A 20,732-nucleotide genomic window follows, 5' to 3' on the forward strand; every position below is an offset into this window, starting at 1 on the left:
AAGCGCTTGCAAACACTATCAGAAAAATATTTAATGTATGAAGATGTAGCTACCAATATTCTCTTTGTAATAATTGCAGTTTTCTTCGGCACACCTATTGTTCACAGACTTCGCCTGCATGTCTGTACATATGGTTTCCGCATACCAGTAGTGTATTGCGTGTTGCATACGTGCAATATATCAGGCGTTTACTGCTAAGCGGCAATCGCCATCCATTCACTCATTGTGAAGAAACCGCGTTTGTCAGAAATCCTATATTAATGTTATGCGATTTGCGATATTAGTTTTTGACTACAGAATTAGAAAGGTTGTAACGTTGAAAATAGTCGTCGTATGTTATAAGTTCATCACTTTTTTTTATCCGTTATAATGAAAATCAATGTGTGTGTGGGGGTGTAATGATAATCTTGCATTAAATATGATTTTGGTTATGAAAACTTTCCCTGGTTATTACAAAAAATCCTTAAGTTGTTTTAACTACTACATTGACTTAAACTTCTGCCGAGGAAATACATTTTTTTTATATTGGTGTGGTGTACAAGGCTAAGCGAATTAATGAATAAATAAAAAAGTACCTGAGATTATTGAACTCTTTGTTGTGTATTTCTGAAACGTGGCAAATATTTGTTAGTTTTAACCCCAATTAAAAACATTTGTATTCTAATCACACAATGTGCGTTGAACCTTAATTTACCAAGCGTTTAAAACAGGCATGTGTTTTTCTATCAGATCATAAAGAGACCTAAAAGTAACTAAAAGAGTCACATAAATACCATGCGTAATATTTATATTCATTTACTTAAAACTAGGTCTAATTTCCACGAGAACTATTAGTTTTAAGTATGTTTATGTAAGTAATGTAAAAAGTAAAATCGAAATACCCACTGTATGGTTGAGAAACTGCATGAAAATTAAAAAACCTTTTCAATTCTTAAAAGCTCTAATATAGGCGTCATCAAACCTCTATTAACGCAATTATATAACTCACATGTGTCTAACATGTTTTCTACAAAAATGTGTGCATGTTTTATTTGAACTTCATTTAAATTTTAATTTAAACGTTTTATGTAGTAACTGAGTAGTAGCTTTATTTTATTCGTAAGTTAAACTATTCACAGTAACTTAACGTAAAGTTATTAATGGATACCATTTTTTAAACAGATGTTACCGATGCACTTGCTGCTGGGAAGAGAAATTTACCATGTTATGAATTACGTTTTACTTATAGAAAGGCAGGTTTGTATACCTATATATGAATGGTTTTACGTTTTAAGCAAATTTTCACATTGCCCGCCTTTTTTCAGTACGAACCAAAATGCTTGTGCCGTGTATCAATTCCTGAAGCCGTGTAAGAGAGAGAAGAAGACTAGGCGGGAGAACGAAAGTGGTGGGGGAAGCGAGTGTGCTGATCAGATTCCAAATTCTCCCTAGAGCGTTGTTGTCACCGTATGCGCAGACCAGCTGCGCAGTGGATCTTGTGCGTTGTCTGGATTCTTTGTGCCATTCTTGGCATACCAATATCTGACTTACTCTTCATATTTACGGACCAAATACCGTCCTAATTTCCACCAAACACGCCGAGAAGGCATCCAACTTTTCTTTTGGTGAGTACGCTTCTATTTAAACAATATTTTAGATCAGTCTCAGGAGTGTTTTCAGAGAAATATACGTTAGAACGCTGGCAATGTGATCGTGATTCCTCCAATACTTTACATACTTGTCATGTTTGCCACCACGAACTTCCGGCGACGTGGGTTTTCAGTTGACTTAGCAGCAGTCTGTGACAAAACATGGGGTTAAAGGATGTTACAATTCGTCGCAAAATACGTTACGTGCAGTTTGTGTTTATTGATCGTGGTGTTAGCTGTGTATTGTGTGGTCAAGAAAGGCTAAAGTGGTCTCAATGGAATTACCAGCGCTTGGCGGGGTTAGCGCACGGGCTTCAGAAACTGTCATCGCGTTTACATTTTCCTACGTGTGACATTTACAGGTAATGTTATTTTAAAAAGGAAAAATAAACTGCTTGAAAATATATATATTTTTTTCTGTCATACAGAAGTTTTTTAATTGATAAATATTACTGTATTTACAATATTTTGTGAAATGTTCGTCAATGTTTACTTTTCTCGTAGGCGACCGTGGAAATAGTTTTATTTTACTTTTATGATGCATTTTTGTGTGTTAACATTGTAATGTAGTAACACCCAGGCGTGACTTAATTAATGTAAGTTTTTTTAATATTACAATTATTCATGGGGTGAGTACCATGCCTACTTGCTTGCTTAAGAACGGAATTCGAAAATTGTTCACGTGATATGTATATTCATATTTAATCACGTGACCTTTGTTTATTTACATTTTTCAGGCGTACTGTGTGGTTTTTTTCAATCGAATTGTTTTTTGGAAGAATATCCATTCGCTGTTATTCACAACTCGAAATTTAAAATAATAGAATTTTTAAAGAGTGTTTTGAATTTTAAAAAATTACTCTGCTATTATGTCTTTTGACTTAAATCTTTCTTATGTCTGACAATCTACATGTATATTTGATGTATATATGTAAACAACATTCGTAATCAATGTAAACCTAACCGAGTTAAGGCTATCTTAATTAAATTCGAGTACAACAATTTTACATGTTAATAAGTTAAATGTTAATAATTGAAAGGCAGAGATCAAGAAAATATTAGGTGTCTAAGCTCTTTTGTAAATATGATCTGCTAATAAATAAAATTATGTATGTATTTATTTATATTTTTGTATTTGATGCTACTATACACATAGGCCTGTACAGTAGTAATTATGGTGCATGCAAGCAGAGATTTTAGGACCAACATTAACTTGGTTACATTGGAATTACTAAAACCTTTTTGTAACTTTTAAGAAATAGATAAATTTAAATAGTGGGATTGATATTAAATTCCATCAGTATTTTTAGTGGGGTAAGAGTACAAAAATTTATAAATTTACTATGATACTCCGTACCTATGTAGTAGGTCTGCCTACATTCTTAGCTATGGTTGTATATCATGAGAACCAAGCACAATATTTTTCAGAACTCGTGACATTTTAAATTTGTATGTACAAAGATAAAATAATTGTTACATTATTTATAATACTATAAGTGCACTACACCTATTTTATATAATGTAGACATTTTGTAATTTTCTGGTCATCTATTTAGCATTTACTTAATTCATAATTCACTACTGGTTTATAAATCTGAGAGACCACCTTGATGACCAGAAATAACTTACTTGCCGTTGATAATTAGAGATTTTTGTTTAGGCCTAAGTAATTTAAAAGTTTTCTCTTAGTAGCACATATATTTTTGGTATATAAAAATGTATAATGGTACTGGACCAGTCAGTCTATTTATGGTAATAATATTACGAAGAAGTTTTTTTGTTTTAAACAAACTAGCCTTTGATTTAACATTTATGGGCAAATTGCATGTGATGTGTACTTAACATAACCTATCCAAAGAAAACAATTCATTATCAAATAAGAAACTGGCACAAACCTACGATATAATAGCAAATTTCATACTCAGCAATGCATCTACAAGTCATTCACATAGCCAGTAACTTACCTTACCTTAATGCAGATATAAATATAAAAATCTAATCTACACTCTCACAAATGTGTACTGATAGTCAAATTTATTTAAATAATACACTATAACAGCCAAATTTAATGAGAAATACTAATATAATTATTTAATACATTTTTTCTTTGAATCATGGAAATTTTGTCTGAAAAGGTTTTAGCATTCAAACAAAAATTGACACATTCTTGCGGATAGTAGATAATTTTGTTTAATATACAAAAAGTAAATATCCTATGATATAAAATAATTGTAAAAAAAAGGTTTTTAAAAAGATCTTACCAGATGTTTTGTTGATAATGTGTTCAGTAACCCACATTATATACTTTCACTTATTTTTTCCACTTTGAATTCTTTTCAAAGTGTTTCATTGGGTGAACATCTAAAAGAAATCAGGACAGATGTATATTGGAAAATGGTCGAGCTTAGATGTTGAGCCCTTTTATAACATGATAATAATTTATTCACTGGGATTAAAACAAATATATTTTTTGAAATACATAATAAGTTTATTTATTGTTGTGCACTTTGATTAGAGTAATTTGTTGGTTTGAAAATTATTCATTTTTCTTAAAATGTAAATTTTTCAAGTGAATAAAATACAAATTATATTTATGTTTATGATAAAGAGTACATGCAAAAAGTGATCCCACTTCCCAGCTCAAAAAAAAAATTGCATATAACAATCTCTAGGTGGCTAAACATTAAGATAGCTACTGTAACAACCAAATATTGCATTTTTTTCCTTATAAATATGTTATGAGTATTTCTATCTTAACTGTAGCTGAAATGGCTTCTGCAATATCAGGGTGAGAATTTTTTACCTGAATGAGATTCCCTCTGAACTAGTAAGAATAAAAGCAGCATGCTTCCTGAACACATGACTCATAATCCACACGCAATGTGTTCATTGTTCGTACGTAGCCGTGGTTTGTAACTCACTGTAATCTCAGCGATCCCGTTGCCTTGACAGGGTGTCCACGTTCTGGAAAAGTTAAGGAAATTTGGAATTGGTAAGGGAAAGTCAGGGAATTTACTTGAAATACTGGGAAAGAAGAAATAAATTCCCCAGTGCTAGTAATTTGATTGGGAACTTTCATGATCCGGTCTGCCATTGTCCAGACTGTGGATAATTTTTTTTTTTCAGCTGGTGTTTTAGAGTATAGTCACACACTATAAAATGACATATAAAAAGTTCTGTTTTAATTTTAATTTTTTGTTACATAATTCTAAGTCTTCAGAGAGAGGCTATATTTTCGTTATTTCTTTCCGAAATTGCAAAATATGTATGTGTGTGTGTGTGTGTGTATAAAGGGAAAATTTTAAATTTTGGTCATGGAAAGTCAGGGATATTTTTTTGCAGATTTGTGTGGACACTGTGGTTGATCTTACATGTACATAACCGTTTTGATGTAAAATTTTCCTTTACCCACCTTTGAGCTGCATGGCTGTAGATACAATTAGTGGAATTTATCACCACAGCAACCGTGAATCTCATATCGATGGTCCATTCAATATTTCATTCTTATATGGACAAACAGGGATGGATATCTTATGTTCAGTAATCTGACTTGTGGGTCATTCCATGGTTGCGTGTGTGACATTTTGACAGTGGATTTAATAATATAAAAATTATATAATGAATACGTCATAATAAATATCACTTTTTTTCTTATAATATATTAACCTACAACTAGATAAGTATGTCATAAATTTTTCAATTGGTTAAGGAGAATAACACTTGCAAAAAAAAAATTGTTAATCTTTGTTGCGTGCGTGACAAAAGCATACACCCCTCTTTGATGGAAATGAAATCAATGTTAAAATTCTGTTTTATTAAAAGATAAAAATGATCAATACTTGCTGGTAGCACAAATAAAATGTGCACCTTTAAGATGATCTAGTCAATGTTCCTCAAAACCAATATTTTCACATGCAAACTTAACTTTGCAAATGTTGCGTGTGTGACTGTTGCGTGTGTGACACTTTGAGACATGTATTTAAGCTGGTATAATAATCAGCTGCAAATTGACAAAGATATGTTCGGTTGCAAAATAAAATAAATATTTACCAAGATAGCAATAAAAGTAATATTATATTACACATAGAAAAAATATATACTGATTACATAAATGAAAATTGAACCCTATCATTTTTCTTTGCATCCTTAAAATGTTTAGACTGTTTTCTTTTTATATATGATGTAGCTTGATTGCTATCATCTGCATCTGTATTTTCTTCACACAGTCAGATACTGTTCCAGTTTCTGAAACAATTTGGGGATGTCCTTCCACATTTTTCCACTGTTTCCATTTCATTTCATTAGTCAAAGTTTCTTCATCATATTGACTTATAATATCTCTGACAGAATTGCATGCCAACGTACATTTCTCACATATATCTAACATGCAATCAAATCTTTCAACATCACAGACAAGAATTGCTAGTAAATCATTTGTACTATGTGGGAAAACATTTACTTCCTTTGCCAAACTTTCCACCAAAAAATGCATGTTCGCGTGGTAATGACATACACATGTGTTATGACTCATAGTAGAAACGGGATATACAAATTGCGGTCGAAGCTCAATCAGGATATTCCTTCACAAACTCTTCATAGGCCTCCGCAATGGTCATCGTCATATTACGTTTCTGTACAACATCTTTCTTGCCAGACTGAACATTCTTAACAGTGCATTTGTCCTTTCTTCCTGGTTCAGTTCTGCTTATATCATCACGGAGATAATACTGCGTCACTTTAGCTTTGGTTTCTTCATTTAGTCTCTGGCCATGTTCTTTTTTCATTTTATTTAGCAGGTTCAATCTTTTCCCATATTCTGGTAATTCATCAACTAACAATTTCGCTACTACTGCTTTACGCTTTCCTGGGCTATGTGGTAAAATTCGCATCAATTAACAAACTGCTTTCCCTAGGGATCTGTTACTTCTATACAAACTCTTTTCAGGCAACACATTACTATTACTCTTAACAGTTTGTGACTTTTTATTTTCTCTGTGCTTCCTCTGCCTTATTCTGTCTTGCTTTCGCTTGAACTTTAACTCCTTATCAGTTTGAATACGTTTTTGTTGGTCCCTTCGTAATTTAAATCTTTCACGTTCTTTTCTTAAGTATGCTTCATACTTCGCTGGGTCTTGTTTAAGCCTTTCTCTAAAAGCCTGTGACCTATTCGTAGATGTCATAGTTCTTCTGCAACAATACCAGTTATAGATTTAACATTAACCTCAAATAAATTTTAACCAATAACAGCATGTAACACACAAAGGCATTTGCAAAAATGGTCATTTAAATTTAATGTTGGTGTTCAAATAGAAACTGTGTTACATGCAATCCTCTTGGTTACAAGTTTTTTTTTTAGGTTAGTTCATAGTTGAAATCAAACCAGAATGCATCTCTTTTGTGTTGTTGGAGTTGCAAGCTTATAAAGCTTGTATTTGACGGTGTCACACACGCAACACTACTTCCAGTTAAAAATATAAAAGTTGCCAGAAAACTTTGTTATAGTAAAATGTAGGCCATGTGGCACACCTCACTTCTAGAAAGTTTCACATTGATATGTCAATTAGTTGTTTGTAAAAACTAATTTAACCATGTTTTGTGTTGCGTGTGTGACACAAAATCATTACATATTTTCATTTTATGCTGTGCAATATATGCTCACCTGATTTGGTCCAAAATGGTATTAAAAATACTTCCACATCTGTACAGTATGGTCTACATAAAACAATGGACATAACTCAAACAGGAAGATAATCAGGGTAGTCAATATGGAGATGTACTTTTCCCTTTTTGGCAACAGTACTGTTAGCACTAAAGTCTAACATTGGAAAATAAAGTTTTAACTGTGCAAATAATTTTTTAATTTTGCATATATAGTAAAAGGATTATTAAGTAATACAAAAATGCACTGTACAATTAATTTTAAATATTTTAATTTTTTTTATACTTGGGTCATCTTTCATGGAATGACCCACGTATAGCATGAAGGTCTTTTAATTAGTTTATTTTATAGTCTTGGTTCTCGTAAATTCTACGTATAAGCCTAGAATCGGAGGGGGAGGAGAAAAATCAGAACAGAGCTGGGAACTATTTTCTTGTCATTGACAAAATTCCTTTTGTTTTTAGTGCGGGGTATCTAGAGATTAATCGTAGGTACGACAAGTACTGAATTTTTTGAAAGTATGATTACTCAAAGTTAAAAGTGATTGGCTGTTTTTATCAATTTTTTTTTTGTTTGAGATTGTTTGGCTTTAATAGTGAAGTTTTTTTTTTTTTTAAGGGTGTACACATTTTATGGAAAAATTATTAACAGAAGCCCCTGTATATTCATCTCAAAATCTATTAGTTATGTGTTAAATATAATGGATTTGTATAAATTCAAATTCAAAATGGAAAATAGGCTGTATGTTCCCTTAAAAGTGATATATTTCTTTGTTAGTGGCAAAGTATGTCGATCTTTTTTTTTTTTTTTTTTTTTTGCAAATATGATTAGTGTCTATTGATTTTAACATAATTTTAGTTATTGAAAAAAAAATTAATTTTTTTGGCTAACTATGTTTCTTTAGGAATTTACCTTCTGTATTGAATAAAAGTGTAGTGTACCTGAAAACTCTGGAGAATAATACCAGATCTGGAATTTTTCACACACCTGTAGAATAGCTTGGCAGATGATTTATTCAATATCAACGTAGCATTTGAGTAAAATTTACGTTATCATGTTTATGATGTTGGCTGTTCTCGAATAGTAAGGATGCTTCTTTACCTACTCCAGTCTAATCTAAAGTATCCACTAGTATAAAAGCTGCGCTTAGTGAGAAAATAGTTGTGTAAGGATGTCCAAATTCTTTCTAAGTTAACACAAAATGCCATATAAAATAACATTTATGGTGGTCTATGGTTTTGTTTTTACAGATTCTTTGCAATACATATCCTAGCAGTATATATTTAATTGTGTGTATATTGAAGTTGATCAATTCATAATAATTAGTGATGGGTCAAATATTAATTTTGTCGAATTAGAATCCCATAGAGTACCTCGAATATACCCCTCGCATCCAAATCTAGGTGTCAATGGTCAAAAATAAAATAATGTACAATAAATGAAAAATATTAACTATGGTGTTGAAACATTCTACTCTTTAAATGGTTGTTTCACAAATTAAGTTTCCAGAATCAATATAAATTATGTCATTTTTATAGTTACATGTTAAAAGTATAAAATTTTCTGGTGAATGGTAACTGGCTAGGCACGTAGAAAAAAAAATGGACCTAGTAAACTTCAGAAGTAATCAGTGTTAAATTTTTTAATTTACTTTATTTCCTTCAATATTTTACTTTGAATCTTTTTCCACAACTTTTGAATTATTTGAATAATAAGGATTTGATGGGATTTGAGGATTTGATTGGTCCATTCCTAATAATAATAAATACCACAGAAAAAATGTGGCTAGTAGTTGACTAGATAAATGACAGAATATTGTCTCATTTCTACTCAAAAACCACAAGGATACATGATAGGACGCAAGCAACTTGTACTTTCATGAAATCGGCGATTCTGTAAGGATCCTTTCAACTATTCGAAGGGTGTTCATAAAATGGCTACATCCTTTAAGATGTACTTTTCAGATCTTTAGGCTGAAAGTTTCCTTAAAAAATTTATTTGAAAACAGTCTATTAAAACAACTTTTCTTAAGCAAAATTTTTTAAAATTATTATTATACTAATTTATGGTGAAATAATTTCCACTGCTTAAAATCTGCTAATGGAAATGAAAAAAATTGTTAAGTCTTGATATTGAAATACATAATTTAACTATATATTCATATAATATTAGTAAATTGGTACACCTAGATGCTAAGTTATTTTTCACATTCTCGCCTATATTGAAAGCATATTTGTTTGTTATTTTTCTTTGGCATATTTGGTAAAACTAATCGGTGCCTCTTCAATTTATTTTGAATTTTTGTATATTTCTTCATATCTAATGAATTTAATAATTCATGTTTTAAAATTGGCTTAATTAGGACAAAATAATTTTGTGACTGCCCTTTTAAAATTCTTGAATTTTATGTTCAGTTTTTTAATTAAATATGTATTGTGTAAACTCAATTAAATCAACATGGTTTTAATTCAAACACTACTTGAATCTCTTTTTTAATAATTATTTTTTGCTACAGTAAAATGTTTTTTTTTTTTAAAATGAAGTAATTTGCAAAATTGATGAAAAAAATTTAATTTACAAAAGCAAGCAATATTGCTCTAAACTTCCTTGAATTATTTCCTCGTGAATATAAAAACAATTTCCATTGGTTCTATTTATTCAACTTTTGTCATGATGCATTTTTTGGCAAACTAAAGGGCTGAATTTTATTCTTGAAACATAATGTTGGTGACAGTTGTATTAAATGATGACTAGACTTGTTTAACAGAAGTGTTTCAAATCATAAGAACTTATGTATGTCAGTATGAATTACAATTTATTTTCTGCTGCAGTTCTTAACTCTGGTATGAACTGACTATGGCTGTGACAACCTAAAACAACTTCAGAATTACCGCCAGTTTGTAATTTTGTCTTTAAAGAATTCTGCAGCAAAACTTTAATTGTAGAGAGGAGCAGTTTATGACAGTTATTCCATAGTTGTGGATAATTTTAGGGAGGTAAAGAAGAATTTTTAAATATGATTGTGCAGGGTGATTTTTTTCTGGGTTTTTCGATGTTGGGGTTTAAATTTCATAATCTTAAAGCAACAGATGTTTATGAAAGTTTACAGCTTCATTGAAATGGGAATACGAGCAAATTTCTTCCTGGCCAACTGCGTAAATATAAATTTGTCCATATGCGTGGCATATGTATTCTAGTTGGAAACAATTATGAACAATAGTTTGGAGCCTTAACACAATAGGACTGTATTTCATAAATTGATGTTTAATATAAATAAGTTTTTTAATACTATGAACAGATTTATAAAAAAATTAATATAATAGAAATCATTGAATTTATAGAATTCTTACATAAAACACATGGAAACGGGGATGAATCAAATAAACGGAGATGAAACTCACAGAACAAAGTAACTACAGTGGCTCACATTTGGACACAGATCCGTGCAGATTAACTCGGTAATGCCCATATCTTCAGTTTACGTTACTCCGTGCAACCAATAGAAGCAGAGAATTTGCCCATGTTTGTTGCATTTTTAAGATGTTAAAAATTGTTTCATGTACAAAAATGTGTTCTGTCATTACTTTTTGGTTTATTTAAATATATATGTGCAAATTTTGACCTTGTTTTTTGCTGTTTCTCAAAAAAAAATTTCAATTAAATTACGTATTTTGTAGCAGTGAGATTCAGTCTAATTGGTTGCCATTCATTTTGTTTCCATGCATTGTGAAAGCAGCAGACAGATAAAGAAACGTAAGTAAGTACCTTGCGGGGTCTGTAGATCGGTTTTCGTTTCAGCGTCATTGTGGAATAAGCCTAAGTTGAAAGTGTCTGAACTGATGGTTCAGTGGTTAGAGCTTCTGACGAAGGTTCCTCGTTTGATTCCTGACCGGGTTGGGAATTATTAATGTGTGGGAAATTTTCTCTTCAGGTCCAGGACTTGTTGTGGTGTTACTTTACTCCACACTGCGGATGACATTGCACAGTAAAGAATTTTGTGTACTTTTACTTATAAAACTCAGTTGCCAATGATATCACTTATGAAATTACAAGGCAGAGCTTTGTACCATTGGCAATTTTGCAAAGCTCTATCTTGTAGGTTTACAAGTTACACAGTTGGCAACTGATTTTCCAAGGATTTTCCTTGTAAAAAGTACAAAAATATTTTAGTGTGTTGCGAACCACTTCAGGTTTACCTCACGTAGTTGAAAGCACTTTTTTTTCTTTCCAAATTATGTTTTACAGTGCATTGTCATACAGATAGGTTCTGTTTGAATTTTCTGTTTTGTTACATAATTCTAGGCCATTGTGTTATTATTTTTCCATTTATTTATTTAAAAGATTCATTTATTCATTTATTTAATAATAAATAGTCCTGTATACAATCTAACTTTCGGGATGATCACGCCATCATCATAATCAAGTTAAAAGTATTTTGCTCAGCACCCCTCAAGTTCTTTTAATGAATAAAATTAAGAAAAAGGGTTTATCAGTTTCAGCCTGTAAATTAATTCTCCTACAGTAATGCCCAATATCCAAGTCACAAAAGAATGAGTTGTATACTGTCACTTTGAAAACAATTTTATAAATTTATGCCCATGAACTAAGTAAAACATTGAGTTGGTGAATTTGCAAACAGCACAAAGTTTATGCCTAGGGGGATATTTGACTGTTATAAACCTATACTATTGCTATTGCTCTATTGTGAAGTAACTTAACTTGTTTCAAATTTTGTATTTATAAAAGTAGTTATATTTATAAAAGTAGTAGGCCTAAAAATATTCTTCGGTTCCTTTCGCCACATCTGTTCTGTTAACAGTGTTTCGTGTGGTTGTCAGTGTACATAAAAGACATAACGCAGAGTTTGTATGCCTCATTAATATACTTAAAAAAGTCCTTAATTTATCTTTAATTGAATAAGGACCCATAAAATTTCTTTAATATCACTAAGAATTCTTAAAAAATCCTTAATTAAGATTGATAGTGTAAAATTAATGAATAAATGCAGGTATTTTAATGTTCTTTTGTTTCTAACTTGGAAGTGAACAATGCTTGGCACATGTGCAGTACATTGGCAAATTTTGGGCCATTTTATGTATAAAAAAGTTTTGATTTCCTTTTTTTGCATTTTGTATTGCACCTTTAAACTTAAGATGTGTGTACTGTCTTACTTTGGACTTATAAAATGTGATTAGTGATCAAATTAAATGTTAGGTACTATTTTTAAGATAGACCGTATGCTTGGGTTAGGTATGTGTTCCAGAGAAACTTCTGGACAATAGAGAATTCTGTAGGAATTAAACTAACAACAAAAAAAACTTTTTGGTAATTTACTATTTAACATTGTTATTGTGGTGAGAGATTATGCAATATTACAAGTAGTTTTCTACCTCTTTATAGTGGTGAAGGCGAAGTAGAGAGATCCTTAAAAAACCCTTAATTTTTGATTGCACAAGAGGATACGAACCATTTAATAGTCGCAACAATAGCAATCAATCAATCAGTCAATCAATGTTTTGAAAGTGACATTTGGTAAATTGATTCCATGGGTACTACTTTTGAGAATAGTCAATACAAATGCATTGTAAAATTTTTCTCCAACTTTATTTGATGATATCAGTAATATTTCTACATAATATGTCTTCAGATTCATCCATCCAACAGATCTTAGCAGCTAACTTCTAGTATGTTTTAAAACCTGCCTTATGGACGATTATTTAAAGTTTATTATTTTACTTTGCTAGATCAATATTATTTTTTATATTAACTACATTTAAATTTTATAATAATGCACAGTGTGGAATAGACTATTTTAACATATTGTGGTTTTTATACACTTATCTAACAAAGACATATAATTGTAAATAACATAAACACTAGTTGCATCATTCAAAGTTATGATGGCATTGTAAAGTTTAACGTGCTTTGATCAGTGGTAAATACTTAAGGACATTTTTCATGTGTTCCTATTTTACCTTTATAAACACTTTATTTTGTATGTGTGGTGCTCCATTTTTTTTTCCAGAAAATTTTTAGGATCTGCAGTTTAAATTATTGCTTAGTATCATTTACTGATTTAGTCAAATGTCCCACAAATTTTAAAAACTCTTTTATGCACAAATCATTAGATGGGATTGTACTCAAATATAATACAACATATTAAATATGTGTTTACTAGTGCGTATAAGAGGTACAGAAAAATTATTAATTTATCAGAACAATTTGAATCTTTGTATAGTTTACAAAGCTCTGAAATAAGCACTTCATTATATTTCATTGGCACGAAAAATTCCAAAAAAATATATATGGATAAATACATTACTAGTGTTAGTTTCATCAATTATTAAAAATTTCAAAATACAATAGAACAACAAATGTAGAACGGAGTGATAATTGCACAACATTTGCCAGGCTAAGGTTTGACATTATAATAAGTTTTACAATAATTTAGCTGTAACCTCTACTTTGCATGGAAATTTTAGTATTCCATTCAATAATTTTAGAGAGATGTGTGTTAAAAACAAATGTGTATGTAACTTATCTGAGTATCAAATGTTCGTAATGTTACTTTATTACGAATATTATTGAAGTGTAAAATTTAGTCTAAATCCATAGTACAGTTTTTGTGTGATCCAAAAACAAAATTGACAGATGGACAAAAATTAAAATTTTTTGGTCTATGAATCACTTTTATTTACTTAAAATTTTACTATTATGAAAATGTATTCCATGTACAGACACAGTTCCATTTCAGTTTGGTTATATGTATTAAACATTTAAAAATATTATCTAAGACATATACAAAAATAAAAGCGTGTATTAAAACTTTGATGAATAATGTGCTACATTAGTTTCTTAATACTAAGTGATGAGTCATTATAGCATTGAAAAAACGGTCATACTCAAGAACCAGTTAAACTTAGATTCATCAGCTAGGACACACAAACAAGGGTTTCAGTGCAGAGCTTGGCTATAAGGGTATTTCATCTTCAAATTTATAGTAGTTTTTCTGATATCCATATGTATTATTAAACTTTTTTTTTTTTTATAGTTGGGACTGTTTGGTGGCTTAACAAATTCCACAACACCATAGTGCAACTACATCACAATGTAGCGAGTCTGCACAGTGACTCGAGTGGACTAGCCGGGTGGTCCCGCAGACCAGGGAAAATGTGGAAAACAAGGAAAATCTCAAGGAATTGAAAAAAGTTTTTTTTTTTTTTTTTCAAAACTTGTAAAACGCAGTGATATTGACAAAATGGTTGTTACCAAACTGGATGGTTAAATTTTAATACACACTAGTGCGTTCCTTTACTGTCTAAAATCAAGTCTGAATTTTAGTCAAATAATTTGTGTGTGGTTGTAATCCACAATGAATTAAACTTCAGAAAATAAATCAGTGGTTCAGACTGTGTATTTATTTAATGATTTGAAGCAGGATCTAATTTTTGAGACTTTCACGTAGTCACAACCAATAAAATATTGTTTTGAAATTTTGATCAATTAGAGTGATTTTATAGAAAAGATTATGTGGTAAGTTTAACCATGTTGTGTGGGATTGAAACGTGTTGTGATAAGTATTTGTAGTTTGATGTACAATGTGCCCACATTTTGGAAAGTCAGGGAAGTTACTTGAAATCCTGGTAAAATTTATGTAAAATCCCCAGAGATAGTAATTTTAGGGGGAAATGCCATGCTCCAATCTGCCATCATCCAGACTGAAAAAAAATTTAAAGTCTTGGTTTAGTGCATAGTAATACACATTATGAAATGGTGTATGCGAGGTTTTGTTTGAACTAGGCCAATTATGGGGATAGAGGAGGCTGGATTTTATTTATTTATTTAAGAAAATTACAAAATAAATAATTAAAAATGTTAGGGAAATTTGATATATTTGGTAATGGAAAAGTCAGGGGAATTTTTGCTATAGACTAGCTAATGCCCGGGCATGCGTTGCTATTCCTCTTTTTACTATACATATCTCTCCATATCACTCTTATCTCCATATTGCTCTATCTCTCTATATATCTGTATATCTTCCTCTTTACCTATCTCTATATCTCTATGTGTATATCTTATCTATATTTTTCTCTTTACAAAACAAGACAAACACACAAACAATCATTTTATAAATATTTTGTACCAATCTATATTTTTATCTATCGTTTACCTGTCACAGGTGTGTAATAAGTATATAAAAACACGTATGTATTTGAATGCAACGTTTTTCCAAATTTGAAATCAATCGCTGTAGAACTTTCAGAGATGTAAGATTTTGAACGAAATAACAATTTACATTTCTAATTTATATAGATTGGTGTGGACTTCGTGATATATGAGTGTTGCTTTGCAAGGTTGCTTGATTGATGAGGCAAGGGGGGAAATGTTTGGTTGAAGGGGAAAACCAGGGTTGTTTCTAGAATTCTCGGGACTGGACCAATTACTTTGTCAGCGTCGTAATATTATGGAGAGGGGTCGTTCAAAGGGCCTGGGTTGGGGGGGGGGGGTGGTTTATAGAATAAAAAGCAGGGAAATTTAGAAAAAATAACTCTCGAAAACTGTGTTTCAACTTAAGAAATTTTGATGTTATTTCTAGAGAAATATACTCGGGTTAGTTTTATTAATTCTAACCAACAAATTCCTGTGTAATTACGTATTTATATGAGGCAATATAAAATCTTTGAAGGTTTTCACTATGTGGAATCATGAAAACTCAGTGGAAATCCAAGGGTATTGAGCAGCATTTAAAATTTAGATTTTAATAAAAAATTTAATTTTCTTGATCCTAATAACGTAAATATTTTTCAAAGAAAAACTAGACGCAAAGGTGGAATGTAGTTTTTACGGCACTGCAGTTTGGCACAGTTTGTCATTGGAAAATTCCGAAAATAAAAAATTTCATTGAAAACAAGACTGAATCAGCTGATGTCGGACAAACGGAACCAACATCAGCTGACTTAGTCTTGTTTTCTGTGAATTTTTTCCCTTCATATTTTTATTTATTTATCTATTATTTTCGGAATTTTTCCACGACAAACAGTGCAAAATTGCAGTGGCATATGTCCGAAAAATTGCATTGAATCAAAATTCTCCATTGCATGAATCATTTAAAGAACGCAGACAAAAAGGACCGCAAAAATAAATAAATTGGCTAATGCGAGGCCTTGATGTTGATCAAACATCAAGCTGTTATGTAAATAAAAATAGAACATTATTAATAACTAGATATTAATAACCCACTTCACTGGTTTTTTTTTGTACATCTGTGATTTTCGTTCCAGTCCAGTTCATTCTTCTAGTACATTCACTGAAGAAATCCTGTGAACATTATAGGAGATTCTAATCAAACTGTATGAAAATGTCCCGAGTTCAACCCACTTTCTCTCACCATATCTCACACACACCATCACAACTTAGAGCGAGAGCGTGGCGACTTTTGTGGATTCACGTTTCCGCACGACCCGAGTTCGAATCCTGGTTCTATCTAGCTGTTCCCCTCCCCCTTACCATTCCCAGCCCGGTTCTCTGAAATCATTACAGTCAAGGGCTGAGGGGGAATGGGGAAAAAAAACCTGTGCCACAGTATGCAATGTTTATTTGTGGGGAAGTGGGGTGTACAACTTGAAAAAAGCTTGTCGGCCGTGTGTGGAGTTCACAAAGGGAGTGCCTTTGTTTTTATTCATTATTATTATTATTTTGTTAAAAAAGGGTGTGGGTGGGAGTTGCTCTTTGAGTTCTAGCTACTTTTTCTATGTTGTAGAGAACTAGAGAGCGGACTCGATTAAGCGAGAGGTCACAGTTAACGAGTTTGCGTGGAAGTGCCCCCCCCCCCCCCCCTACTTTTTTTTTTAACAATATGCCACACAAACGAAGTCCACTCGATGTCACAGTAAGCGCGCGCGGGTTTTTTTTTGGCAAGCTACGTTCCGCCATATCTCGGAAAACGTATTTCACATATCGAAAAAATAAACCATAGCCACGTGTTGTACAAAATTACAATATCTTTCTTGTAGTATTAGAAACCTTTTTCTCGGCAAATGGTTTCCAAATGGAATCTCTCTTATGAATACAGAATTTTTTTTTACCCTCTGTGTGAGGAATCGCCGCTGCAGTCTTTCGGTGAAAGTTGTCACACGGGTCCTCACATGCAGCTTTGTGGTCTCTGAGGCGCTGTGTTCTAGTAAAAAATATTACTCTAGTCTGTCCCTTAAGGGGCCCGCCTACCTGGGCACACACACGGCGTGCAGAGCTTCAGGAAAAACAACACGATTTCTAAACTAGTCAAGATATCCGGGTGGAGTCTGTTTACGAAAAGTATTTAAGAGTTCGCCGAGGACCGAAAAGTACTTTTGATTTCGGATTAAAGTTTTAAACTATATTTTTAGACGAGTTAAAATGGCTAAAACCCATGTTTCCAGAGTAATTTTTAGGCATGAAACAACACACACAGACCCTTGAAAGCACTTAAGGGACTTGCATTACCCCTTTATCTTCATTTCTCCGCAATATAATGTTAGGGTCACCGCTCAAATTTCACAGTTGTCCTGTGACGACGAGAAGACTGCGCGCCAGTCCAGAGGAGACACCGCGCTAGAAGCACCAGCGAGCGTCGCGCTTATCATCCAGCCTCACTAACACACATACACCCCTGACGAGGCGTGCCCCTTAAGCAGCTTACTGCTGTCCACTACCTTTTTTACATTTACCCTTTACCGCCAAGTGGTTAACTTTTAACGGTGGAGAAATTTAAAAAGGCCTGTTGAACTATGGGGGTTTCAAGCGGTGGGCCGAACATCATGGCGAATAAAGACATCGTGAAGCTTTTCAATATTCAGTGCCCAAGATTAATTTATTGGAAACACGGATTTCAGACTTTGTCTCCAAAAGAAAGGGATTTCATAAAGTATGTAATAAATGTTGTAATTGGTAATTTTGATGCATTTAACATAAACATATACTTAAGTTCAAAACATTTTTAGCCATAAAATAAACACCAATAGATTCATACTCTTCTCTTCCGTCAGATAGTAAAACCTTGGAACTCTCTCTCTTTTTTTTTTTTTTTTTTTTTGTAATTTATTTACGTTTATCGTGTGAAGGATTTGTAAAAAAAAAAAAGAAGGGACGACCCCAGCGCTCTGCACCAGTCCTTTTATTACCGACCATTTGTAATAGTTCAGGGTCACAATTAAATAGTAACTTAGTTTAAGATAAGCGCATGCGCGAGTACTGCTTTGTTGTTTTCTCGCTTGCAGCGCCACCTACGCAAAATGGCGAGTCCTGAGCGTGAAGTGTTTTGTGTTCCGAAATTCGCCAAGAGTGAATCTGTAATTTCAGTTGCATAGTGCGTTCCTCCTCATTGGAATGTCTTTGTGCGAGAGTGGTTTGAACGTCGAAGTCCCTAACCGTTGGATTGATCACGTAGTGGTCGAGACGGAAAAAGCTACTTTTCGCTGGCCTCCGCGTTCACCTGACGTAACGCCATGCGATTTTTTTCTCCCCATTTGGGGCTTTATAAAAGATCGTGTCTACGTTCCGCCGCTACCTAATGATTTGCCAGAGTTTGAGGCACGGAATTGAAGAGGCTATTGCTTCCATTACTCCGCACATGTTAACCAAAGTGTGCGAAGAATTGGTCTTTAGGTTGGATGTTTGCCGTATAATTAATGGTGCGCATATTTGACTTTTGTAAGGAAAAACAGGGTTGTTTTACCTTGAATATGATGTATAATTTGTTGTAAATAGTCTAAATTAAACTGTTATAGTATACCATTGAACCTGAGACATGCTTTTATGGACACCCTGTATTTAGCCGAATGATTTGTGCGTAGTTACAGCTGAAAGCCTCGAGTGCTACTGGAGTCACAATATGGCGACGGGCGTGATGCGATGTACGCGAATAATTTTTCAACCACATCAACGCGATATAACGGCGGGAATCGACATTACTGAAATGGGCGTCAGAATTTTGTTTTGGTGTGTTGGTAATACTATTATTATTCGAGTTTTTTTTTTGTGTACTGAATTTATTCAAGAAATCTCTTGTATGTGTTCATGCACAGAAATTTCTCCAATTGATTGTTTAATTATAATTAAGACATGTTTCTCTCAAACGTATCAGTTAAAAAAAATACTTGAAAGCGTTTATGGCTGTCGTATGTTTTGGGCGTATGTATTCGAAAGAAACGTTCTATATATTATGTTTTTTTTTTCCTTGATGCGATATTTTGCTGTTGCAGCACGTACTTCCGAGTCACTTCGAACCGTTGTGATTCTAGCATGATTTTTTTTTAAAGGCTATCTTTCGTGGAATGGACTATAAGTGTGCGAAATTTGTACGCCACTACGTCGTAGGGGACGTATAGTAATTTATTACGCTGGATCCCCTCCCCCTTGCTCCATCCCAATATTTGTATCACTTGGGCATGTATGCACTTGTTTGTATGTGTACATATCGTCGGTATACGATAGTGTGCAAACTTCGTCAACTCCCTGAATCCTTCATACATATTTCACACGAAAAAAACATTTAACTCCAACCGTACCACTGGTTTAATATATCAAAATACATATGTCTGGTTTTAATTTTCATCAAGAATGTTAATAGTACTTAGACGAGGTTAACACACACTTATGAATACTTGCTTTGATTACATTAAAAACCCAAATTCAGATTCGAAATCTGCGTGAATTAATTAGGAGATGCGAGGATTTGGACCATTGGAGTTAACAGATTTGTTAAAATGAGAATTGTGTTTGATTGAAAACTTGCTCTTTTCTAAGACTAGTAGTAGACACGTTGAACTAAATGTAAAAAAAAAAGACAAATAGTATTTTTACTAGGTTTGATTATCAGGCCGAAGAGTATGTGGCTACAAAACAACTTTCGTGTTCTTTTTTGACGTGACAACGTCTAATAAATCGATGAACGCCGGCTGCACAAACGAAAAAGTGTCCCGTTACGCAAACTTTACGATGTGTCCCGTTACGCTCATTGTACGCTTGCGCCGCATCTATCTCTCTTCCACTCGATTGGAACAACCATCGATTTGATTTTTTCGAGGCACATTAAACTTGAAACACTCCCATTCGTTTCCTACTTTTCCTATTCTCGTACTATCCTTAACAGAATAACACAGATTGGAAGAAGTTAAATAGCAAAAATGTATAAAAGTTATAGTTAAAATAATCTGTTCGTTAAAGTAATAAACTTTTTTGAATTAATGAGTGCAAATGAAAGTAAATTTATCAATTAAATTGTAGATTTCATTACACCATTTCTTTGTATCCATAAAAAATAGTGATAATTCAATAAAAATGATTCAATTTTATTCATAAAAGTATGCAATCATTTCATCAATGTTTTGTTATGACGTCGCTTTAAACTATCGTCCGTAAACCGACTTTACAGACAACCAGTTTTTTCCGTATCTTTAATGTAGCTA

The 20,732-nt window shown here is 32.5% G+C and overlaps 1 protein-coding gene across 4 annotated transcripts in view; it reads left to right on the forward strand.

Annotated features, from left to right (window-relative positions):
• Positions 1–1,476: 1,476 nt before the first annotated feature.
• The window catches only part of LOC134540754 (transcriptional enhancer factor TEF-1), a 268,214-nt gene continuing 248,958 nt past the window's right edge, over positions 1,477–20,732 (forward strand). For 3 of the 4 annotated variants that reach the window (XM_063383652.1, XM_063383653.1, XM_063383654.1), the window contains exon 1: positions 1,477–1,604. The gene's annotated coding sequence lies outside the window, so the exon portion shown is untranslated. Of the gene's footprint in view, positions 1,991–20,732 lie in introns of all 4 variants that reach the window. The other variant, XM_063383655.1, reaches the window with a different exon arrangement.

This window comes from Bacillus rossius, chromosome 17 (assembly GCF_032445375.1).
Source record: "Bacillus rossius redtenbacheri isolate Brsri chromosome 17, Brsri_v3, whole genome shotgun sequence".
Lineage (NCBI taxonomy): Eukaryota > Metazoa > Arthropoda > Insecta > Phasmatodea > Bacillidae > Bacillus > Bacillus rossius.